This window comes from Muntiacus reevesi, chromosome 1, assembly GCF_963930625.1.
Source record: "Muntiacus reevesi chromosome 1, mMunRee1.1, whole genome shotgun sequence".
In the NCBI taxonomy this organism is placed as follows: Eukaryota; Metazoa; Chordata; class Mammalia; order Artiodactyla; family Cervidae; genus Muntiacus; species Muntiacus reevesi.
The window spans coordinates 85,092,491-85,116,838 of NC_089249.1; the positions used below are offsets into that span (position 1 = coordinate 85,092,491).

General features: G+C 43.2%; 2 non-coding genes across 2 annotated transcripts; both read left to right on the forward strand.

Moving 5' to 3' along the window:
• The first annotated feature begins 22,803 nt into the window (after window positions 1–22,803).
• LOC136156526 (U1 spliceosomal RNA) lies at window positions 22,804–22,967 on the forward strand. The gene has a single exon (XR_010661065.1). It is a non-coding gene; the product is annotated as a U1 spliceosomal RNA (small nuclear RNA).
• Window positions 22,968–23,960: 993 nt separating this feature from the next.
• TRNAQ-CUG (transfer RNA glutamine (anticodon CUG)) lies at window positions 23,961–24,032 on the forward strand. The gene has a single exon. It is a non-coding gene; the product is annotated as a tRNA-Gln (tRNA).
• The last annotated feature ends 316 nt before the right edge of the window (window positions 24,033–24,348 follow it).

Sequence of the window (24,348 nt, forward strand, 5' to 3'; positions counted from 1 at the left end):
CTTGTCTTCCTTGGACAGCTTGTTTGCTTTAGAGTAAACTTAAGTTTGACAGCCCTACCTTCTAAACCCTCCTCTATATCCAGGTCACTCTAGTTGTTTTTAATGTCACTAAACACTACATTTCAAACTTTTACTCATGGATTTCATTGTACCCCCATTAAGAGCTGTTTACAAGCTGTCAAAATGATTAAAAGAGTTTATGTGTATATCCTTGAATATTGGCATGATGATCTATTTAGTAAGGTCATGGATCAGGGATGGTTGATGAACTACAGTGAACATGGAAAATTGTGTTCAGAGACATAGAAGATGAAATTGAGGAGAGAGGGACAGGCATGCCCTCAGGGAGTGATGGTCTTAATCAACTCCTTACTTCCTCAGCATCTCTTCTTACCTGGGTCTTGTGAGCCTAAGATTTGGGAGACCCTCTGTAGCATTGGTCTCTTCAGTTTAGCTGCAGGACTAATGTGGATGGTGGGTGAAATGGGTGTGACCACGAACCACTGAGCATTTGTCCATGTCAAGGTAAAGGTAAGAGAACTGGATCAACCAGTTACAAAAGTTTATCTTCCCCTCACCTCATGCCATCCTCCAGATTCCCTTCTTAATGATATTGGTATATGAGATCCAGCAAAGACTTTAAAGAAATTTATTTTTTGGTGTCTGTGGACCCTGACATTCTGTGGGGGTAAGAAAAATGCATCACATTCCTTCATTTAAAAAATCATAATAATAGTTATAGTTCATTGACTGATACTGGGTCAAGAAATTGTATAAATTATAATTAAGTGAACACTGCAAAGAAGTAGAGGAAAACAATAGAATGGGAAAGACTAGACATCTCTTCAATAAAACTGGAGATATCAAGAGAAAATTTCATGCAAGGATGGACATGATAAGGGACAGGAAAAGTAAGAATCTAATAGAAGCAGAAGAGATTAAGAAGAGGTGCAAGAATACACAGAAAAACTATACAAATAAGGTCTTAATGATCAGCTAATCATAATGGTGTGGTCATTCTCCTAGAGTTAGACATCCTTGAGTGTGAAGTCAAGTGGGCCTTAGGAAGCATTACCATGAACAAAGCTAGTGTATGTGACAGAATTCCAGCTGAGCTATTTAAAATCCTAAAAGATGCTGCTGCCAAACTGTTACACTCAATATGTCAGCAAATTTAGAAAACTCAGTAGTGGCCACAGGACTGGAAGGGGTCAGTTTTCATTCCAATACCAAAGAAGGATGATGCCAAAGAATGTTCAAACTACCATACAGTTGTGCTCATTTCACATGCTAGCAAGGTAATGCTCAAAATCCTTCAAACTAGGCTTTAGTAGTACATGAAATGAGAACTTTCAGAGGTACAAGATGGATTTAGAAAATGCAGAAATCAAATTGCCAACATTTGATGGATCAAAAAGAAAGCAAGTTAATTCCAGAAATGCATTTACTTCTGCTACATTGACTATGCTAAAACCTTTGACTGTGTGGAACAAACTGTGGAAAATTCTTAAAGAGATAGGAATACCAGACCACCTTACCTGTTTCCTGAGAAATCTGTATGCGGGTCAAGAAGCAACAGTTAGAACTGGACATGGAACAACAAACTGGTTCAAAATTGGGAAAGGAGTATGTCAATGCTGTATATTGTTACTTTGCTTATTTAACTTATATTCAGACTACATCATGTGAAATTCTGGGTGGGATGAATCACAAGGTGAAATCAAGATTGCCAGGAGAAAAACAACCTCAGGTATGCAGATGATACCACTCTAATGGTACAAAGTGAAGAGGAACTAAATAAGGGTGAAAGAAGAGAGTAAAAAATGCTGGCTTAAAACTCAGCATTCAAAAAACTCAGATCTTTGCATCTGCTCCCATCACTTCATGGCAAATAGATGAGGAAAAAGTGGAAACAGTGACAGATTTTATTTTATTAGGCTCTAAGAACACCACAGATGGTGACTGCAGCCATGAAATTAAAAGATGCTTGCTCCTTGGAAGGAAAGCTATGACAAATCTAGACAGCATATTAAAAAGCAGAGATATCATTTTGCCAACAAAGGTCCATATAGTCAAAGCTATGGTTTTTCCAGCACTCATGTATGGATGTGGGCCTTGGATCATAAAGAAGGTTGAACAATGAAGAATTGATGCTTTCAAATTGTGGTGCTGGAGAAGACTCTTGAGAGTTCCTTGGACTGCAAGATCAAATCAGTAAATCCTAAAGGAAATCAGTCCTGAATATTCATTGGAAGAACTGATGCTGAAGCTGAAGCTCCAATACACTGGCCATCTGATGCAAAGAGCCAAGTCATTGGAAAAGACCCTGATGCTGGGAATGATTGAGGGATGGAGAAGGAGGCGACAGAGGACGAGATGGTTGGATGGCACCACTGACTCAATGGACATGAGTTTCAGCAAACTCCAGGAGATAGTGAAGTTCAAGAAAGCCTGGCATGCTGCAGCCCATGGGGTTGCAAAGAGTAAGACACGACTTCATGACTGAACAACAATGATTATGATATTTAATTTTTCTCATAATCATTCAAGGTAATATTATTATGCTGAATAAATAAGAAACTTACAGAAGAGGACAGTAAATAATATATTCAACCAAATTAAAAATTGAAAAATAAAACTTACTTATCAAAGCCAATAAGCTATTTCCTTGCATTTTGTAAGTAAGAGAAACCTACTTTACAACAGGTGTACTTTTGCCGGAGCCCCCCTTTGTTTTACTAAACCATCTCTATGTACTCTACAATAGCAGAAATGATGGCCAGGACTTTACAAAGGCTCCCTGAATTGGTTATGGGTGTCAGGAAATCAGATACTGTCTGGAGGCAAGAGCAGCCTGTCTGTTAGAGTGGGCATCAGCTTTCCCACCTCCTTGAAATTGGTACGATGTCCTAGGACAGAAAGGGATATTTCCCTTTAACTTGGTAAACTTATCTCTCAGTGACTATACTCTATTGGGCTGAACTGTCCTGAAACTGAATGCTCTTGCTAACTTTCTGGTTTCTTGTTAGGTTGCTTGAGTATTTATACAATTTTATAACAAAATCTTTGTTGAAGTCTGCATTTATAGCAATACGATTTATTTCAATAAACTGGCAGCTTGGAGAAGACTGGCCCCATCAATGAGCAAACAAGGGTAAATTTAACTCTCACTCAAAACCAGCTTTAATTTGAAATTAGGGGTCTCACTACTCTCAAAGTGGATGGTCAGGTGCCTCAGTCATGTGCCTCAAAGACTTGTGTCTCTGCTGTAAACCAGACAAGGGTAAAATGGGGTCAGAAGGACCTGGTATTTCAATTCTAGAGTCCTCCAAAAGTTCTCCTCTGCTTTAGTCACTGGAGTGGAAATATCCTTGTGCTTCTGCTCTGTCCTACTTCTGTGTTTGGGGTAAAAGTTACACAGATCAGTGTGTTCTGTCCCCAAGCTGATCATTGTAAGAATCACGTGGGAGAGTTAGTACCCAGACAAGTGCACAGTCCTCCTCTGTAGCAATTCTGATTCAGTGAGTTGAAGTGGGACCTAGAATCTATTTGTTAAAGGTACTCAGGTGCGCACTTAGTTTTCCCCACTGATTTAATCAATCTTCTTCATGAACTGGGGGGATGATTACTTCATATCTATAAGTACTCCTAGTGTTCAAAGTTGACTGGTGCAAAAAGTATTACTGCCTGCCACTTTGTAGATGAAGAAACTGAGGCACAGAGAGGGTCTCTAACTGGCCAAGGCCCCCTTGCTGTAAGCACTGAAGCCAGACCCAGGGAGTGTTCCCTCCACCCTGAAACCCCACCCCACACTTTGTGTCAGATCCTTCCAAGTAGCTGCTTCCTCCACCTACACTGCATTTCTATCAAAAACTTCCTGAATGTAATTTTTCATTTGATATCTTCCTTCACAACAGGCTAACAGCATCACATGCTGGCCACTGGCTATTAATTTGAGATACATTGCTTAGTGAAAATATAGGGCTTGGAATATGCTAAGGCAGGTTGATAATGACGATGATAGCATAATTCATACACCATAAAATCCATTTCATGTACAAGTCAGTGATTTTCTGTTTACAAAGTTGTGAAACCACCACCACCATCTAATTTCAGAATAACTTCATTGTCTCCCAAATAATCCCTAAACATCTCAGTAGTCACTCCCTATTCCTTCCTTCTCCCAGCCCTTGGAAACCACTAATCTACTTTCTCTTTGTATGGATTTGTCTATTCTGAACATTTCTTTGGCTTGGAATCATCCATCATAGGACATTTTGTATCTGGCATCTTCATCACCATAAATGGTTCATCAATGTTTTTGCCTATACCATTATTTCTTTTTACACTTGAATAGCATTTCTCTTTATGACTCTACTAGGTTGTGTTTATCCACCAACTGATGAATGAATGTTTAAGTTGTTTCTTCTTTGGCTTCTAAGCAAACTTGTTGCTCTGAATATTCATGCATAAGTTTCTTTAGGTGCATATATTTTCAGCTCTCTTGGGTACAAACCTCAGATTGGAATTGCTCCTAGTGTGTCAATGTCAACTCTATACTGAACTTGGAAGAACTGACAGCTATTTTTCAAGACAATTCTATCATTTTACACAAGCAGTGTAGGATGATTCCAGTTTCTCCACATCTTCCCCAACACTCCTTATCCCTATGTTCTTAACATAGGGATATGTTTTTAACATGCTAGCCATGCTAGCAGGGGGGAAGTGGTATATCATTGTGGGTTTCATTTCCATTTTCTTAGTGGTATCTAATGGTTTGGGGTATCTTTTCATGTGATTATTGGCTATTGTTGGGTCTTCTAATGAGAAATGTTTATTCAGATCATTTTTCCATGGATATATTAGATTATTCCTCCTTTTCCTCTTGAATTATAAGAGTTCTTTATATATTGCGGATACTAGACACTTGTCAGATATAAGTGCTGCAGCAATTTTCTTTGGTCGTGTAAGTTGCGTTTTCATTTCCTTATTAGTATCTGTTGAAGAATAAGAGACTTAATTTTGATGAAGTCCTTTTATCTATTTATTTGTTGTTTTGTTTTAGATGTCATCTAAGAAATCATTGCCTAATCAAAGATCACAATGCTTTGAATGAGAACTTTCCTGGGTTTTGAGGATAGAGGGACATTTTGAATTTTGTTTCCTACAAATGAACATATATTTCTACCTGATTGATATCCACAGGTCTACCACTCATTCCAATGGAGCCTGCATGTGCTAAAGGAATGAGCTGGGAAATGATATCTATCAATATCTTGGCTGTGATGCAGGTGAGAATTCTGGTGATGTGGTTCAACTTAGCCTGGACCTTTCCTGATTTCAAAATTGTTCAATTTCCTTAGAGTTGAACAAATGATTTTCTTTCTGGGGAACACTTGGGAGTCAAGGTTATTTTAAGGCTGTAGTGGGTTTCCTCATTTCATTCCAGACAGAGAAAACTGCAGGTGTTGACCCTGGTGAAGTTTTCATCTCTGATTTTAGATGGAAACTAACCATGCTCCAGTGCTTCCCAGGTGGCGCTAGTGGTAAAGAACTCACCTGCCAATGCATAAGAGATGTGGGTTCGATCCCTGGGTGAGAAAGATCCTCTGGAGAAGGGCATGGCAACCCACTCCAGTATTCTTGCCTGGAGAATCCCATGGACAGAGAAGCCTCGTGTACTACAGTCCATGGGGTCACAAGAGTCGCACACAACTGAGTGACTTTCATTTCATTTCTTTTTCATAGGAGAGGAATAAGAGTCTTTTGAACAGTCATTCCCCAACTCGAGAGAATGGCTGCATGCTAAGTTGCTTCAGTTGTGTCCAACTCTTTGCAACCCTATGGACTCTAGCCCACCAGGCTCCTCTGTCCATGGGATTCTCCAGGCAAGAACACTGGAGTGGGTTGCCATTTCCTTCTCCAGGGGATCTTCTCGATCCAGGAATCAAACCTGTCTCTTGCATTACAGGCAGATTCTTTACTGACTGAGCTATGAGGGAAGTCCTCACATGATATGAGGGAAGACTCTCCTATTCTTTCTACTATTAACGTGACTCCTTCTAGAAATAGTGAGAAAGTATTTACTTTAGAATATCTTATGTGTGCTCTGTCAATTGTATTCTGTCTAACAATTTAAAGTGGGGAAAGGAGGGACAAAGTCAATCTGTTCTCAGAACCTAGTATAGTTCAAGTGATCCTATAAACTATCTTAATAGTCCAGTGTTATTCTTTTCTTTATGAGAGAAAAATTCAAAATGGTTATAAAATTTCCCCAAATCTAAATTTGGTGAGGAGAAGATTGAGCATTAGAAAACATTTCTATTTGTCCTTCAAAGTCAATGCTGTACCATTATCTTAAACTGAATGGCAGAACTTTTACTAGACTACATCTTTGTTGTCTAGGGTGATTTTTCCAAAGGGGGTAGTGTGTCATTTGGACTTTCAAATTTCATTAGCATTTCTCACTGACTATCCTTTTTTGTGTCTGTGCTGCTCAATTACTTTTGAGTTTCTTCTCAAGGGATACTGTTATTTATGTGCTGAATATATCTTACCTATTTTATGTCACTTAACACTTGTTTTACCCTTTGTCATTCTTTTTATTAATGCCGTCAGTTGTATAAGGAGGTATAATTTGCCTAAAACAAACTATACAAAATTGAAGAGCACAAATCAGTGAATTCAACATTCATGTGCACCGTACAATCATCATGCAAATCAAGGTATAGAACATATTCCTCCACTCCCTAAAGTGTTGCCATGTTATTGCCCATTAATCCCTATCAGCCAGAGATAAACATGTTCTGAATCCTCTCACAGATTAACCTTGCTTATTCTTGCACTTCATATGAATGAATAACGAAGTATGTTGTCTTTTTTATCTGTTCTTTCATTCAGTTTTGAGGTTCAATCTTAACTGGTCATGTCAATAATTTGGCTTTATTTTTAGCTAAGAAATACCCTGTTTTATGATTACAACACAATTGGATTATCCATTTTTCTCATGATGAACATATTTTTATTATACACAAAGTAAGTATGAATAATTGTACACAAGTACACAAGTTATTTTATCTAGATATCCACTTAGGTACATATACCTAAGTTGAGAATTGCTTGGTCGATGAGTAGAAACTGACATAGACTTTGCAAAGTAGCTGTGTCATTTTACACTTCCACCAAATATAAGCTTGATCCAGTTTCTGTACATTCCCACATACTTAGTATTTTCAATCTTTTAAATTTTAGCCATTCTTATATCTGTAGTGGTTTCCGGTTTTGGTTTCCAAAAGTTGATTGGTCATTTGGATATATTCTACTGTGAAGTGCACTTCAAATTTTCTGCCTATTAATATAATGTCTGTAATTTTCTTTGTGATTTGTATAAGTTCTTTGTATATTTTGGAGAAGTTTCTTGTCAAATATACATATTGCAAGTAACACTTTTGGTCTATGACTTACCTTTTTCCCTTTTTTTGGAGTACAATTGCTTTACAATGTTGCATTAGTTTCTGCCACACAGTGAAGTGAATCCACTATATACATCTCCTCTCACTCTTGGACCTCCCTTCTACCCCTATCCCCATCCCACCCATCAAGGTCTTCACAGACCACAGAGCTGAGCCACCTGTGGTATACAGCAGGTTCCCACTAACTCTCTATTTTACACATGAGAGTGTATATATATATATATATATATATATATATATATATATATATATAGTAAATTATGTTAAGCTTAAAGATTTAATATTTCATGATACCCACTTTATTCAGTTTCAGTCTACGGTGAGTGATGGCAATATGTGTAAGAAATTTTTGTCTTTACCTTAGTCAAGAAGAATTTCCATTATCCTTTTAAAAGGATTGTAATTTTTAAATAATGTCTCCGATTAGCTTTGTATGGAGAAAGGTGGTTTTTAATGTGAAATTATTTCTAAATGAACAGTCATTTGTTCTAGCATATGTTGCAGAAAAATTATTCATTACTGCACTACACATATTAGTGACTTTATTGGAAAAGACAAATAATTGGATATGTGTAAACTTTTTACTCTCTACACTTTCACATTCACATATTTGTGTTTTGTCTACTTACACTAGTGCTATATAGTATCTTAACTGTTGTTCTTCAGTCACTGAATTGTGTCAGACTTTTTGTAACCCCATGGACTGCAGTGTGCCAGGCTTCCCTATCCTTCACTATCTTCTGGAGTCTGCTCGAACTCATGTCCATAGAGTTGGTGGTGCTATCCAACCATCTCATCCTTTGTCAGCCTCTTCTCCTCCTACCCTCAATCTTTCCCAGCATCAAGGTCTTTTACAATGAGTCAACTCTTTGAATCAGGTGGCCAAATTATTGGAGCTTCAGCATCAGTCCTTCCAATGAATATTGAGGGTTGATTTCCTTTAGGATTGACTGGTTTGATCTCCTTGCTGTCCAAGGGATTCTCAAGAGTCTCTTCTAGCACCACGGTTCAAAGGAGAACCCCATGGAAAGTATGAAAAGAGCATCCCATTATCTCAATGTAAACTAGGAATTTGCTTTCCCCCTTTTTTACTTTAGTTATTTGCTCCAAAATTAGGGATAAAACACCAAGTTCTACAATTCTGAGAATAAGATCAATATATAAATTATTTTTGATGTGAAGAATCTTGAAATCTGGAAAGTATGTAACTTATGAGAGAGGAAACCATTAATCACTAATCATTATGACAGCCATGAACCTATAAGACAAATCAAACTTGCCTCCTTATCTCTCCAGCTGGCCAAGAAACAGTCAGTAGCTACTTATATAAGCAGTTTTCTCTGGAGATGGTGCAAGTTCTGACTGCTTTGAGCCAACATGGAGCCCAAGTGCTAGCTGTATCTTGAGAGGCTCAAATCTGGGTGAGAACCAGGATTTGGGGGCCAGAAGAGACATATATTTGTTGGAAAAAAGAGAAAGGGGACAGATCACCCATGACATTATGGTAGCCAGCACTGACAATCTCCTCCGATGAACTCACCACCACTACACCTCTCATTATTTTGTTGTTACTAGATGGAGAACTCCATGAAATTGGGAATAATATTTCATTCATCTCTGTGTGTATGACTCCTAGCATTGAGTCAAGCACTGAGGAGGCTCTCAGCAACATTTGTTCACTAACTGCATAAACATGGTTACAAGACTCCACTCAGCTTAACTACGCTCCTGTACAACTGTGTGGTCAGGGATGCTCTTTTTCCAAGGAAGCAGCAATCCGCTTCCTTAGAGAGGAGCCTGCCTACACTATCCTTGCCCCAAGATACTCACCTGAGCTGACTCTGATGAGGACATGACTGTCCTCAGGGATTCCTCTAGCAGGTTCACACTGTCATTAGGAAGAGATGTCCTTGATGTATCCTCTTATCCTCTGGCGGCCATGATATCCCACCTGAGGAGAGCTACCACATTTACTTGTCACTATGCACTTGTAATAATTCTCTCATTGTTTAAATTCCTCATGGGTATATTACTGATATCTGAACTCCAAGTTTTTAACATAGCATAAGGCAAATTAAGCAATATATAGTTAAGAGATGTTATGTGTAAAGCCTCCAAAGTGTAAATGCAGAAGAATATTATTACCATCTCTACTTCAGAAACAGGGTCCCATTAATCTGGCCCCTGGTATGAATTCATATCTCTAATTCTTCTCCAAACAACATTTATCCACCTTATTGCACACTTATTTGGAGGACATCCACTGTGTGTGGCCACTTCCAAGTTTGAGGCTGGGGATGGAGGGCAGAGCCTCACGATTCCATTGTCCCCCTACCATTGTGCTCCAAGCAGCATAAACCAACACTGATTCATCGTGTGGATCTCCTTGGCAGGTGCACAAGTTCACTGTGGACTATGTTACTCTCCTGGTCCTTCCTGCTCAGCTCAGGCTGCTCCTTGAGGACGTGGAGGATACTGTGCATTCCTCATTTCCTCTTGAATTTTCTAAGCTCAACTTGTCCTTATCCTCACCTCCCTTGGCGAACAGCTCCTCGACCATTACCTTGTTTTTCTTTGGGGTTTCTCCTCCTCCAAAACCGTTGATTTCCTTTCTTCCATCTCCTCTCTGAGTTGTGTTTTCAGTGTGTGGGCTCAGCTGAGGTTCCTGCAGGAGACACACACAGAAGGGACGAAGGTCAGGTGTTGGCTGCAAGTTCCAACACACATTTAACAGGCATCTCAGTTTCTCATGCACTCAGAAAAAAAACTCAGCAGGAAGGGAATTTGGAAATTTTGAATAACCGTATCTTACTGATGAGGAAACTGAGGCCTAAATAGCTGGAGATTATCCCTAAATTCTCACACCTTTGGCTGCTATACAGCCACCAGGCAAACCTTGGCCACAAGTTTTTCTGTCTAAAAACACCAGGAACCCATGGTTGAATTTCAGGGGACATTCAATTAAATATACATATTTCCACTCTTGAAACAATAATAGTTGAAGGACATTTCTCAAAAAATATATATATAGTCCATATTTATACACTGTTTTCCATCTTGATTGTTACAGTGGAACTGAGGGAGGTATGACTATTAAAAACATCACAGTCATTATTAAAAATATATGTGTGGGGCTTCCCTGATGGCTCAGTGGTATAGAATCCACCTGCAATGCAGGAGCAGCAGGAGACTCAGGTTCAATTCCTGGGTCAGGAAGATCCCCTGGAGGAGGAAATGGCAACCCGCTCCAGTATTCTTACCTGGAGAATCCCATGGACAGAGGAGCCTGCCAGGCTATAGTCCATCAGGCCGAAAACAGTCGGACACGACTGAAGCGACTTAGCGTGCATGCAAGGCAAAATCAGGCAGTTGATGTGGCCAGTCATTAGCACCCTCTCCCCACTGCTCTTTTCTGCATCTTTTTGTCTTTTCTTAGGGGTGTGTTTTTTCCAACTCTGTAGTCAGTTGTCAGATCCCTACTTCAGTGCCATACTGACAATGATCAAGTCATACAGGAGATGTTATTAGGCAAACATAGATGCAGCCATTTATACAGTAAATGGTAGTGCCCAGACTGAAGGGGCATTTCCAAATCAGCATTAGTTGTCATGTTGGAGGAAGAAGAGCTAAGAAAAGGCATAAGCACCATTAGCAAGTAAACAGGACACAGAACAAGCCATGACACATTCTGAGATGGCATATTCACTTGGGTTATGAACTGTAAGGACCATAACTGGCAAGTATTCAAAACTTCAGCAACCAAAGGCAATGACCTTGATAAGACAATGGAATGGGTAGTTGAAACATAAGTGAGCAAACAGTAATACCATCACTTCTGCTCCTCTGAAAGAAGACCACATCCCAGATCCCTCTGAAAACAGGGGAGCTTTCTTCCTTTCAAATTAAGAGAGATGTGAGGAAAACACTGAATACCAGTCATTAACCACTTAGGATGAGTTGACCTGATGCACTCACTTTTACCTTGGCCTTCTTGTTAAGTGTGGAGGAAGCGCTTTGTCAGGAATGTTCAGTTAAGCCTCAGTAAGAGGAAAGGTATCAGATCAGAGTGAGATCTACCCTGTTACACTCAAAGTCAACTCAGGAAATGACCACACCTGTCTACATTATTAAGCCAAGGACCACAGCCTTTTGTTATTTACCTAAGTCATGTGAAATCTTTTACACTTACTAGTTAGCTTGGTAACTGTACATATATACTTATAACTTCCTTACATGAACCTCAGTATGAGAGGAGGCCACTGGGGCTTGCTTAGCATCACCTGTCCTGTGTTTGAAGCCAGTCTACCCTTTAAGAAAGCTCATGTAAACTCATGAATGTCTGTGTGAAAGAGGACAGTGATACCTAAGGATCTTGCTGTCCAAGCCCCAACCTCCCCATGTGGGCCCCATTAGTGACCAGGATGTTCCATCTCCACCTCCTCCTGTCCTCCTGGGTAGCTGCAGAGGCTGACCTCCTAGAGGAGCATCTTGGTAGAATCTGGAACCTGTGCCAGCTCCTGGAGGAGTCCATCTGCCTTAATGACCGCCTGCGGGAGTAGCTGGAACACAGGCTCAGCTCCACTGCTGAGAAATGGTAGGAGGGGTGCAGGGCCTCCTATTTCTGGTCTCTATAGGGAGAATCTGAAGGTTGCCCTTGGGAAGAACTTTGCAGATTTCAAAGCACTGTGGTCTGCTTTCCGCCACTTGTCCTTGGGTAGGGGGCAGGACTGGGGTGGTGGTACAAGTCCCATTCCCCACTCTTTGTTGCTGTATCTGAGCTCAGAGAATAACTCTCCCCACTGCAGATCTAACAGGTCTACTCCCGAGAATCCTGACTTCTCATCCATCCTAAATCTGCTCATTTGCTGCCTGCTGACTTCTGTGCCCTGGTCCTGTGATTGGCACATGGTGGAGCCAGGTCTGCAGGGCCTCCCCCATCCACTCATTGAGGTGGCCTTCCTGCCCATACTCTCCCCCAGGCTGCTGACACTGGGAGGCCAAACCTTTCACATGCCCTTATCTTGTCAACACCACAGCAGCAGCTGCTGCTATTTAGGAATAAAGCCTCATGAACAGCTCACCCAGGGCAAAGAACCTGGGAAACATATGAGAAACATATGCAAAGAACCCACACAGAGGAGCCACAGGAAAACCAGGCATCTTGCCTACCAAGCTTTATGCCCAGGAGGTGAGTCCTCAGGGTTTTCTGCAGGTTTGGGACAGTGTCTTTGGAGACAGAGAATGAGCAACACAGGGAGCCTCTGTTACCCAAATGTGTAACTTACCTGCTTGCACATCCCAGGTCAGGCTTCACCTCTAACTTCTACAGTCCAGGCCTGGAATCCACAACTCAGCTCTGCAATGAGAACAATGTCCTTAGGAAAGAAAACCAGAGACTTCAGCCTCAGCTCAGTCATATTTCAGGGGTAGGAGGGCACTTCTAGATCCCTTTCCTCCCTGGCCGCACCAAACACCAATTAAAGAGCAAAGAGAGAAGGTGGAGAGAACAGAGCTACTTAGACACTCCCATAGCTTTTCTTACTCTAGGAAGGACTATTTCCTGACAATCCCCAACCATGGGCCCTCAGACTCCTAGGCTTCAAGGAGGAGAAGCTTTAGGAAATCCACCACTTCTGTGCAACCCACATGCAGATATTCAGTCATTAGTTATCAAGTTGGACACCAGTCAGTGCCTGTCCTACCTGCCCACAAGTCACAGCTAGTTTTGACCCAGGAAAGGGAGGAACACGAGGTTCTCCAGAACTCGCTGAAGCTCCCCGTGTCCCTCTCATGCTGAAATGCTGGTCCCATGTCTCCTCACTCACCTCCTTCCTACTTGTACACTGAGGCCTACCATTACAAGCCTGCAAGACTTGTAATTCCCCAGCTGCAACACCAAAGAAAAACAGCCCATAGACAGTAACAGAGACAACAACCGTTCAGTGGATATAGAATCTTATAATTCCTAACAAAGGGTCCTGGGGTGACATGCCGCCATATTCAGCAAACAGCAGGCAGAACAAGGTAGTGATCTTCACTGCTTGGGGGGGGGGGTGTGAAATTGAGGGGAGACTACAATTTATAGGGACCATTGATATCTGATTGGCTCACCAGTCACCAGGGAAACCAGAGACTGGGGACAGGGTCAACTGTGTAGGTGGTTACTGATTAAGCTCTATAATTAAGGGGATTGGGTAGTCATATGGGTGAAGGATTGGTTGGTGAAGGAGAATGAACAGATAGCAAGAGAACAGTCATTTTGAATGACCTGACCATACAATTGTGTCTGGAGGTGCCAGCAAAATTTCCTCCAGAGCTTTGTCAACACTGTTCAATGGGCATCCACAGGGCCTCATTTCCTGTGTGGGTGGAGTGGGGTTGAGGAGCCAACCTAACTGTTGATTGATTAAATCAATATATTAACACCCACAATTTTTATTTACAAATATTTACTGAATAATCTTAAAAGACTCAGCATATTGTTCAAAAGGATTAAGCCCAGAATGAAAGAATGCTTGTGGAAAAGGAAAAAGACATCAAAGAGATATTTCTAAATTAGCCTTCTCTGAGCAATAGATGTGAGGAAAGGTCATTGCTTGGGAAGATGACAAAATCCATAGCAAAGGGAGAAGGCAGAACTACTAAAATACCAAAGCTTCCCTGGTGGCTCAGCGGTAAAGAATCCGCCTGCCAAAGCAGGGCAGGAGGCACAGGTTCGATCCCTGGGTTGGAAAGACTCCCTGGAAGAAGAAATAGCAACCTAATCCCATATTCTTGCCTGGAGAGTCCCATGGACAAAGGAGCCTGGCTGGCTACAGTTCATGGGGTCAAAAAGAGTCAGACACGAACATGAACCTAGGCACCCTTACATGAACAAAGCCAGGAGGGTACGACGTGGCCCTTCCCTTGGAACTTGCCTTATAAAGAAGGTGGCACCAAGATTTTAAGTTGTCTGGGATCTTGTGAACCAGATGTCCTCCATTCATGTCCAGAGTTCCTGCCTTTTGGTCACATATCCCCAGGGTTGGCCTTAAAGCCTGTGCTGCCTTGGTTGGCCATGGAGGCGAAACAATCTTAGTCTGTCTCCTCCAAACAAGGATGTAACCAGAAAGAAATGTATCTGTGCTTCTTAGGCTGGTGGAAAGTATTCCCTAATCTTCCTCTCAGACTGCTCAGCCCTCTCCTTTGCTGGCCTGCTTTTTGGGCTCTCCAGAACCATAGACAAGTGTTTGGGTGCTGGTGAAGAATCTGTGCCTAATTCTGGGGAGACTCAGGGGAAAAGGAAGTAACTCCCAGAATCTGGGCTTATGACGGGGCTGGGGCTGAGAGGCTGCTCTTCTGTGAATAAAGGATGTGAGAGCAGCTGGGGTGTGTGTGTGTGTGTATGCCCATTGTGTATGCCCATACCAGGAGGGGTTATAGTAGTGGGAGTGATCCAAGAGGAGCAGGAAGAGGGAGGAGTGGGAACAATAAACACTGGTGAGATGCTAGTGAGGACAGAGAGGAGAAAGGGAAACAGAGGCAGAAGAAGAAGGAGGATGAGCAGAGCTTGAATGCCAAGGTGCTCTAGTCTCTGGTTCCAGAATGGCAGCTGCCCTCTCTTGAACTTCCCTTGAATTTATCCTGGACACACACAGTGGGCACACACACACACACACACACACACCCCAGCTGCTCTCATAGCCTCCAACTTACTTTATTCACAAAAGAGCAGCCTCTCAGACCCTGCCCCCTCACAAGCCCAGATTCTGGGATTTACTTCCTTTTCCCTGAGTCTCCCCAGAATTAGGCACAGATTCTTCACCAGCACCCAAACCCTTGTCTATGGTTCTAGAGAGTCCAAAACATAGAAATCATCTAGGAGAAGAGGAAATGAAAGTCACATGGAGTTATAGGGTCACACTGAAGAATGTGACAGCTGTCCCAGGCCATTCTGGGTTGATATTTTTGAAGATGTTAAACTCATTCCAAAGAAACCTAAGAGCCTTGTTGTAGGTCAGTGCTGTATGTAGCACATTATGCTGAGCTGTGTGCTGTGCTTAATCATTCAGTTGTGTCCAACTATGCTACAAAATCTTAAACAAGGTGATGACTCCTCATTCGAAAGTCATGGATTACCCTTTAAAAGGGAAAGGCAGATGGTAAGTGCTAATTACTGGAAATGAACAAAACTGGGGCAGATCCCAAAAAGGCCCAGGTAGGAGAAGTGCCTCTTGTATTAGTCAGCTTGGGCTTCCAGAAAAAAATGCTATAGACTGGGTGGCTCAACCAGAAATCTGTTTTCTCACAGTTTTGAGAAGTTCAAGATCATGGCTGGAACTTCCCAGCAATTCAGTTTTTGGTGCAAGCTCTCTTCATGGCTCGCAGATAGGTCTTGCCTGCTTGGGTCCTCACTAGGTCTTTTCTTGTTGCTTGAGCTAGGGGAAGGCAGGAGCCCAGGCTTTCTGGTATCTCTTCATTTAAGGACACTAATCCTATCAGATCATTGCACCATGGCCATGAACTAATGTAATCTTAATTTCATCCTTAAAAGTTCCTTCCCCAAATACACCTTCACTAAGGATTAACATCCAAGATATTGATTTGCAGGGCGGTGGGGAGGGGGGGGGACACATATGTTCAGTTCCTAACACCGTCCCCAGCCTCCTCCCCCCATGAAGGCATCTGAAGCTCTCAGCTCTGCTCCCTGGGCACTGCCCAGGCACTGGGGTCCTCAGATTGCTTTCCCCACAGACTTTCCTTCTCTCTCTGACTCAGATGCCTCAATATGGGGCACAGCTGTTGACTGGCTGACACTCAGAATCAGTGGACTGACTTGCTTTCATGGGTGACTTTCAGAAGGGAGTAGTCACCACTGATGGGCATGCTTGCAGGAATGTGTTCACCGAGGAGACTGGCTGTGGTGGTAGATGATAATGCTTCCCCAAAGTTATCTATATCTGGGTCCCTGGAATCTGACTATGTCACGTGACATAGCAAAAGAGACTCTCCTGGTGTGATTAAATTAAGGACCTTGAGATGGGTGGGTGGTGGTTTAGTCACTAAGTTGTGTCCGACTCTTGTGACCCCATTAAATTGTAACTTGCCAGGCTCCTCTGTTGGAGAAGGCAATGGCACCCCACCCCAATACTCTTGCCTGGAAAATCCCATGGACGGAGGAGCCTGGTAGGCTGCAGTCCATGGGGTCGCTAAGAGCCGGACACAACTGAGCAACTTCCCTTTCACCTTTCACTTTCATGCATTGGAGAAGGAAATAGCAACCCACTCCAGTGTTCTTGCCTGGAGAATCCCAGGGACGGGGGAGCTTGGTGGGCTTCCGTCTATGGGGTTGCACAGAGTCGGACACGAATGAAGCGACTTAGCAGCAGCAACAGGCTCCTCTGTCTATGAGACTGTCTAGGCAAGAATACTGGAGTGGGTTGCCATTTCCTTCTCCATTGAGATGGGGGCCCCATGGAATCACAAAGGCCCATACTAAGGGAGGAAGGAGAGTTGGTGTCAGAATAATGTGTTATAAGAGTAACCTGATCCTTTAGCATTTGTTGAAGAGCTGGTTTGGTGGTGCTGAATTCTCTCAGCTTTTGCTTGTCTGTAAAGCTTTTGAATTCTCCTTCATATCTGAATGAGATCCTTGCTGGGTACAGTAATCTAGGTTGTAGGTTATTCTCTTTCATTACTTTCAGTATGTCCTGCCATTCCCTTCTGGCCTGGAGGGTTTCTATTGATAGATCAGCTGTTATCCTTATAGGAATCCCTTTGTGTGTTATTTGTTGTTTCTCCCTTGCTGCTTTTAGTATTTGTTCTTTGTGTTTGATCTTTGTTAATTTGATTAATATGTGTCTTGGGGTGTTTCGCCTTGGGTTTATCCTGTTTGGGACTCTCTGGCCCAGGTGGGATACATGAGTCAGGTGCTCGGGCCTGGTGCACTGGGAGGACCCTGAGGAGTCGGGTGGGGAGGGAGGTGGGAGGGGGGATCGGGATGGGGAATACGTGTAACTATATGGCTGATTCATGTCAATGTATGACAAAACCCACTGAAATGTTGTAAAGTGATTGGCCTCCAACTAATAAAATAATATTAAAAAAAAAAAAAAAAAAAAAAAAAGAGTAACCTGATCATCTGTGACTGGCTTTGAAGATGGAAGGGTCCTATGAGAGTAGAAGGCAGGCATCTTCTAGAGGTTGGACAAAGCAAAGAAAAAACCTCCAGGAAGAACTGCCACAACCCAACTGTCACACTGATTTTTGCCCATGGAGATCCATCTTGGACTTCTGATCTCCAAAACCATAGATAACAGTGTGCGTTGTTTTAAGCCACTAGGTATGTGGTAACATGTTACAGTAGCAATAGGAAACTCCTATAGTGGACATTGGTGGATAAAGACTATTAAAAGTCAGTGTCCAGGACGCGTAGTGTCAGGACCAGTGGTGTCAGTTGTGGAAAGCTCCAGGGTCTGTCACTCAGCAGGGGCACTAGTGTCCTTCCCATTTGGTCTGTGTGCTCCCTTCCACTGGCCTTTCTTATTCCCCCCAGCTCCTGTAAACTCATTCTCCAGTTTGCTGTTCTCTGAGCTATTGCCCTTAAATAAAGTATATTTCAGATAAAATGAGCCAGAGTCCACTTCTGATGGCTGCAAAGAGAGAAATGAGGGAAAGAGAAGGGAGGAAGAAAGGAAGATTCTTTCTGGAAGTTAACTAGGTGCTGAGTTCCATTGTGGTTAGCACCAAGATTCTCCCTCCAGAATAGTCACCTTCCCCCTGAAACCAAATACACCTCAAGGATCAAGGTACTCCACTCCTTGTTCTCTGGTCTGAAAACAAGTTGGTTGCCTTCTCCAGCCTCCCCACTGCCTCCCCTTAGGTCTAACCCAGTCTTACCCAGTAAGAGAAAATAAACAAACTTCACTTTTCAAGCAAACACATCACCTTTCTACCCCTTATTCTGAATTCTTTCTCAGAATTTTCAATTTCTGTATTCTGTGTGCCAGAACAAAAACAATGCTCAGTTGTGGATGTGTCTGGTGGTGGAAGTAAAGTCTGATGCTGTAAAGAACAATACTGCATAGGGACTTGGAATGTTAGGTCCACAAATCAAAGTAAATTGGAAGTGGCCAAACAGGAGATGGCAAGAGTGAACATCAACATTTTAGGAATTAATGAACTAAAATGAACCAGAATGGGTGAATTTAATTCAGATGACCATTAAATCTATTACTATGGGCAATGATACCTTAGAAGAAATGGAGTAATCTTCATAGTCAACAAAAGAGTCCAAATGAAATACTTGGGTGCAATCTCAAAAATGACAGAATGATCTCTATTAGTTTCCAAGGCAAACAATTCAATATTACAGTAATCCAAGTCTATGCCTCAACCACTAATGCAAAAGGAGCTGAAGTTGAATGATTTCATGAAGACCTACAAGACTGTATAGAACTAACACCAAAAAAAGATGTCCTTTTCATCATAGGGGACTGGAATGCAGAAGTAGGAAGTCAAGAGATACCTGGAGTAACAGGCAAATTTGGCCTTGGAATACAAAATGAAGCAGAGCAAATGCTAGCAGTTTTGCCAAGAGAATACACTGGTCATAGCAAAAACCTTCTTCCAACAACAAAAAAAAGAGATGACTGTACACATGGACATCTCCAGATGGCCAATACTGAAATCAGACTGATTATATTCTTTGCAGCTGAATATAGGGAAGCTCTATACAGTCAGCAAAAACAAGACCAGGAGCTGGCTGTGGCTCAGATCGTGAACTCCTTATTGCCAAATTCAGACTTAAATTAAAGAAAGTGGGGAGAACCACTAGATCATTCAGGTATGACCTAAATCAAATCCCTTACATTTATACAGTGGAAATGACAAATAGATTCAAGGGATTAGATCTGACAGAGTGCCTGAAGAACTATGGACAGAGGTTTGTGACACCGTACAGGAGGCAGTGATCAAGACCATCCCCATGGAAAAGAAATGCAAAAAGGCAAAATGGCTGTCTGAGGAGGCCTTACAAATAGCTGAGAAAAGAAGAGAAGCAAAAGGCAAAGGAGAAAAGGAAAGACATACCCATCTGAATGCAGAGTTCCAAAGAATAGCAAGGAGAGATAAGAAAGGTTTCCTCAGTAATCAATGCAAAGAAATAGAGGAAAACAATACAATGGGAAAGACTAGAGATCTCAAGAAAATTGGAGATACCACGGAAACATTTCATGCAAAGTTGGGCACAATAAAGGACAGAAATGACATGGACCTAACAGAAGCATAAGATATAAAAACAAGTTGGCAAGAATACACAGAACTATACAAAAAGAGATCTTAATGCCCCAGATAAACATGATGGTGTGATCACTCACATAGAACCAGACATCTTGGAATGAGAAGTCCAGAGGGCCTTAGGAAGCATCACTATGAACAAAGCTAGTGAAGGTGATGGAATTCCAGCTAAGATATTTCAAATCCTAAAAGATGATCTGTGAAAGTGCTGCACTCAATATGCCAGCAAATTTGGAAAACTCAGCAGTGGCCACAGAACTGTAAAAGTCAGTTTTCATTCCAATCCCAAGGAATGGTAGTGCCAAAGAATGTTCAAACTACTGCACAATTGCACTCATTTCACACATTAGCAAAGTAATGCTGAAAATTCTCCAAGGTAGGCTTCAACCAGTATGTGAACCGAGAACTTCCAGATGTTCAAGCTGGATTTAGAAACAAAAGAGGAACCAGAGATCAAATTGGCAACACCCGTTGGATCATAGAAAAAGGAAGAGAATTCCAGAAAATCATCTAATTCTGCTTCATTGACCATGTTAAAGCCTTTGACTGCGTGGATCACAAAAAACAGTGGAAAATTCTTAAGGAGATGGGTGAGTACCAGACCACCTTACCTGCCTCCTGAAAAAGTTGGATGCAGGTCAAGAAAGAACAGATAGAACAAGACGTGGAACACGGACTGGTTCCAAATTGAGAAAGGAGTATGTCAAGGCTGTATATTGTCACCCCGCTTATTTAACATATATACAGAGTTGCTGCTGCTGCTAAGTCACTTCAGTCATGTCTGACTCTGTGTGATCCCACAGACAGCAGCCCACCAGGCTCCGCCATCCCTGGGATTCTCCAGGCAAGAACACTGGAGTGGGTTGCCATTTCCTTCTCCCGTGCATGAAAGTGAAAAGTGAAAGTGAAGTCACCCAGTCATGTCTGACTCCTAGCGTCCCCACGGACTGCAGCCTACCAGGCTCCTCCATCCATAGGATTTTCCAGGCAAGAGTACTGGAGTGGGTTGCCATTGCCTTCTCCGTATATACAGAGTACATCATGCGAAATGCTGGGCTGGATGAAGCACAGCTGGAATCAAGATTGCTGGGAGAAACATCAATAACCTCAGATATGCAAATGACACCACCCTTATGGCAGAAAGCAAAGAAAAACTAAAGAGCCTCTTGAGGAAAGTAGGCTTAAAACTCAGCATTCAAAAAACGAAGATCATGGCAACTGGTCCCATCACTTCGTGGCAAATAGATGGGGAAACAATGGAAACAGTGACAGATTTTGTTTTCTTGGGCTCCAAAATCACTTCAGATGGTGACTGCAGCCATGAAATTAAAAGATACTTGCTCCTTGGAAGAAAAGCTATGACCAACTTAGACAGCATATTAAAAAACATTACTTTGCCTACAAAGGTCTGTCTAGTCAAAGCTATGGTTTTTCCAGTAGTCATGTATGGTTGTGTGAGTTGGACTGTAAAGATGGCCGAGCACCAAAGAATTGATGCTTCTGAGCTGTGGCTTTGAAGAAGACTCTTGAGTGTCCCTTGGACTGCAAGGAGATCAAACCAATCAATCCTAAAGGAAATCAACCTTGACTATTCATTGGAAGGACTGATGCTGAAGTTGAAGCTGAAGCTCCAATACTTTGGCCATCACATGCGAAGAGCTGACTCATTAGAAAAGACCCTGATGCTAGGAAAGATTGAAGGCAAGAGGAGAAAGGGACAAAAGAGGATGAGATGGTTGGATGGCATCACTGACTCAATGGACATGAGTTTGAGCAAGCTCTGGGAGTTGGTGATGGACAGGGAAGCCTGGTATGCTGCAGTCTATGGGGTTACAAAGAATCAGACAGGACTGAGCAACTGAACAACAATGGTGAGGAAAGGAAAAACATGGTATCTGGGAGACCATGAAAATGAAGTAAGAAGGTGCACAGAAAATACACAGAGTAGAACTTTTAGATGTAACCCTTGTCAACTACACTTTGCCAGTTGCCATGGGCACTTGCCATCTACCTCTCCATGGATTAAATCATGTGATGCTGCAGCTGCTGATTTTCAACACCCCCTGAAAAGAGTTCAGGGTGGAGAGCAGAAATGAGGCAGTCTGTGCTCTGGAAAAAACTGGCAGAACAAGTCTTCATATAGTGATATATTTTTAGTTGCCAATTTTATTAACCCAAATCTTAAATCTCCTAGTACCCAGTAAAGCACCAAAATCCTTCATGGTGACATCTGTTCCTCATGACTAGCAATAAACTGCAAAAAACATGTTTTATTGCACTTACTCTCCCTTTACCAAGATCACATATACACTGACCTTCCCCCTACCTCTGTGGAACAAGTTCTCAGAGCTATCTGAAATGCTGCCTCCTAAGCTCCTCATTTTGCCCCCAATAATACTGAATTTGCACCTCCCATACTGTGTGTTTTTTAAAGTCAGCACCCTGAATCTATATGTCTACACACATGACATATACATATGGTTTATTTTGTTCCTAAAAATATATATTTACATCCATTGTTTTACAACTTATTTCTTTAAAAAAAAATTGGATCAGGGTAACACAGGACCCCAGAATTGCACTTCTCAGTGTTAACCCAGAACAAAAGGTAAGAACCCAAAGCAGCTAGCTGTATCCTCCTATGTCTCAACTAAAGGATAAAGGCTCCTGGCCTCCCTAAGGTGTCGGAAATCATGGCGTCACTTCCCCCTTCAGCAGCCGGCCTGCCCATTGGTCATCTAGGCATGAGGGCCTGGAGATGAGAGTCCAAGGACAGGGCATGGGTGGGAGGAGAGGAGCCTCCTTAGGAGGTCTTGAATGGGTTGGCTTATGTGAATCTTACAGAGAAATGGTACAGTTCCTAGGGAGCCACTTCCCCGGTTACATAAATTCTCCCTGAGATTTTGTTGGAATTTTTATAAGTTTTCTAGAGGGTCTGAGTGGCATGGGAAAAGAGGTGCGGAGGATAGTGGAAGAGATGCGGGGAAATGCAAAGTGAGAGTGTGCGTATAGTGAACGTGTCTAAGGCCATGTCGGGGCAGGGAAGAAGCAATTGCTACTTACCTGGCAGAGGAAATACCATGATCACGAAACTGGTTCTCCTAGAGGGAGATTCAACCCTTGCACAGCGGGTTTGTTGACCTCTTTGATTTCCTCAAACGCGGGAAACTTGACTGCGTGGTTTAGGGTAGCGGGGGACTGCGTGCGCGCCCTCCTCTGGCAACTATGGTTAAGAAACAGAAGTAGTATACCTTGTATAAAGGTTGATACTCTGGTGTTCAAACTGCAATGTTCTTAAACTATTTCGTGTCATAAGAAGGGTAAAAGCTGTTATAATACCGACTACACGAGGAAAGCCTTAGGGTTCCCTGATGGCTCTGACGGTCAGGAATTGTCCTGCAATGCGGGAGACCTCAGTCCCGTGGGTTGAAAGAGTCCCTGCCGGAGGGCATGGCAGCCAACTGCAGGGGGCCTGGAGAGTCCCCATGGACAGAGGATCCCGGCGGGCTACAGTCCGAGGGATCGGAAAGAGTCAGACACGACCCAGCGACTAAGCACAGCACACAGCACAGCAAAGTGTTTCTTTAAACCGCTCCACGCTTACGGAGTTTGGCACATTGGAACAGGAGTCCCGTTACTGCTGTAAACCTTTCTTGGCACCAACTCATTTGGACTCGCGGTATCTCCGAGTCTCCACCGGCACGGTGCAACCATTGGGAGGGCGGATTCTTGGGGTCAGGTCAGGTCAGGTCGGGTTCCTAACACAGAAAGGACGCCGTGTCCCGCAACGAAGCCGACAGCGCCCGCGATTCTACCCTTGGACCTGGGGTACCAGGCATGGTACAGCCCACGAAGTCCCAAGGGCTCTTCCGAGGAATTTCAGAGCCTCCTGGGCAGCGGGAGGAGGACAAATGCAAAGAGGAAAGGGACTTTTTTTTTTTTTTCCTGGAGGGAATTTTACCTCAGGGCAGAAAACTCTAGAAATGCCGGCCACAATATTGGTGCATTTAGCGGAGGCCTAAAAGCCCCTCCCTGTCGCTCACCCCAAATGGATTTCAACTCTTTCGACGACGTCCAAACCTGAAGAGACGGCCGCGGGCCGCGGAGGAAGCGGCTAGCCGCAGGGTGACCCGAGCGCCCGGCTGGAGGCGGGTCCTGGGCCCGCGCGGCTGCGCGCCCAGTGGATCCGCGGTCGGAGAGCGAGCCGGCGGTGGTTCCATGGTGTAATGGTGAGCACTCTGGACTCTGAATCCAGCGATCCGAGTTCAAATCTCGGTGGGACCTTTCCCTTTAGGCCGCACGCAGGGTCTTTTACTGGCGCAGCCCTAACTCAGTTTTCTGAAAGCGAACTCGCGCCTCAGATGCGCGCTGAGTGGACCTACTCTCCCGCCCCAGCGCCCAGCTCGTTCTGCTCTCGGAACCAGAACGCCTGGGTCCCGCGAAGGAGGCCCTGGGTCCCCCTGCTCTGCCGCCTCCCCCTCAGCACTCGGCGTCCGAAACCTGCTGCTCTGAGAGAGGCGCAGGTCCGTGGACCACGGGGAGGTGGGGGACGAGCCCGTGGCGTCCCCGCTGGACCCTGCGGCTCTGCCGGCCAATGGTC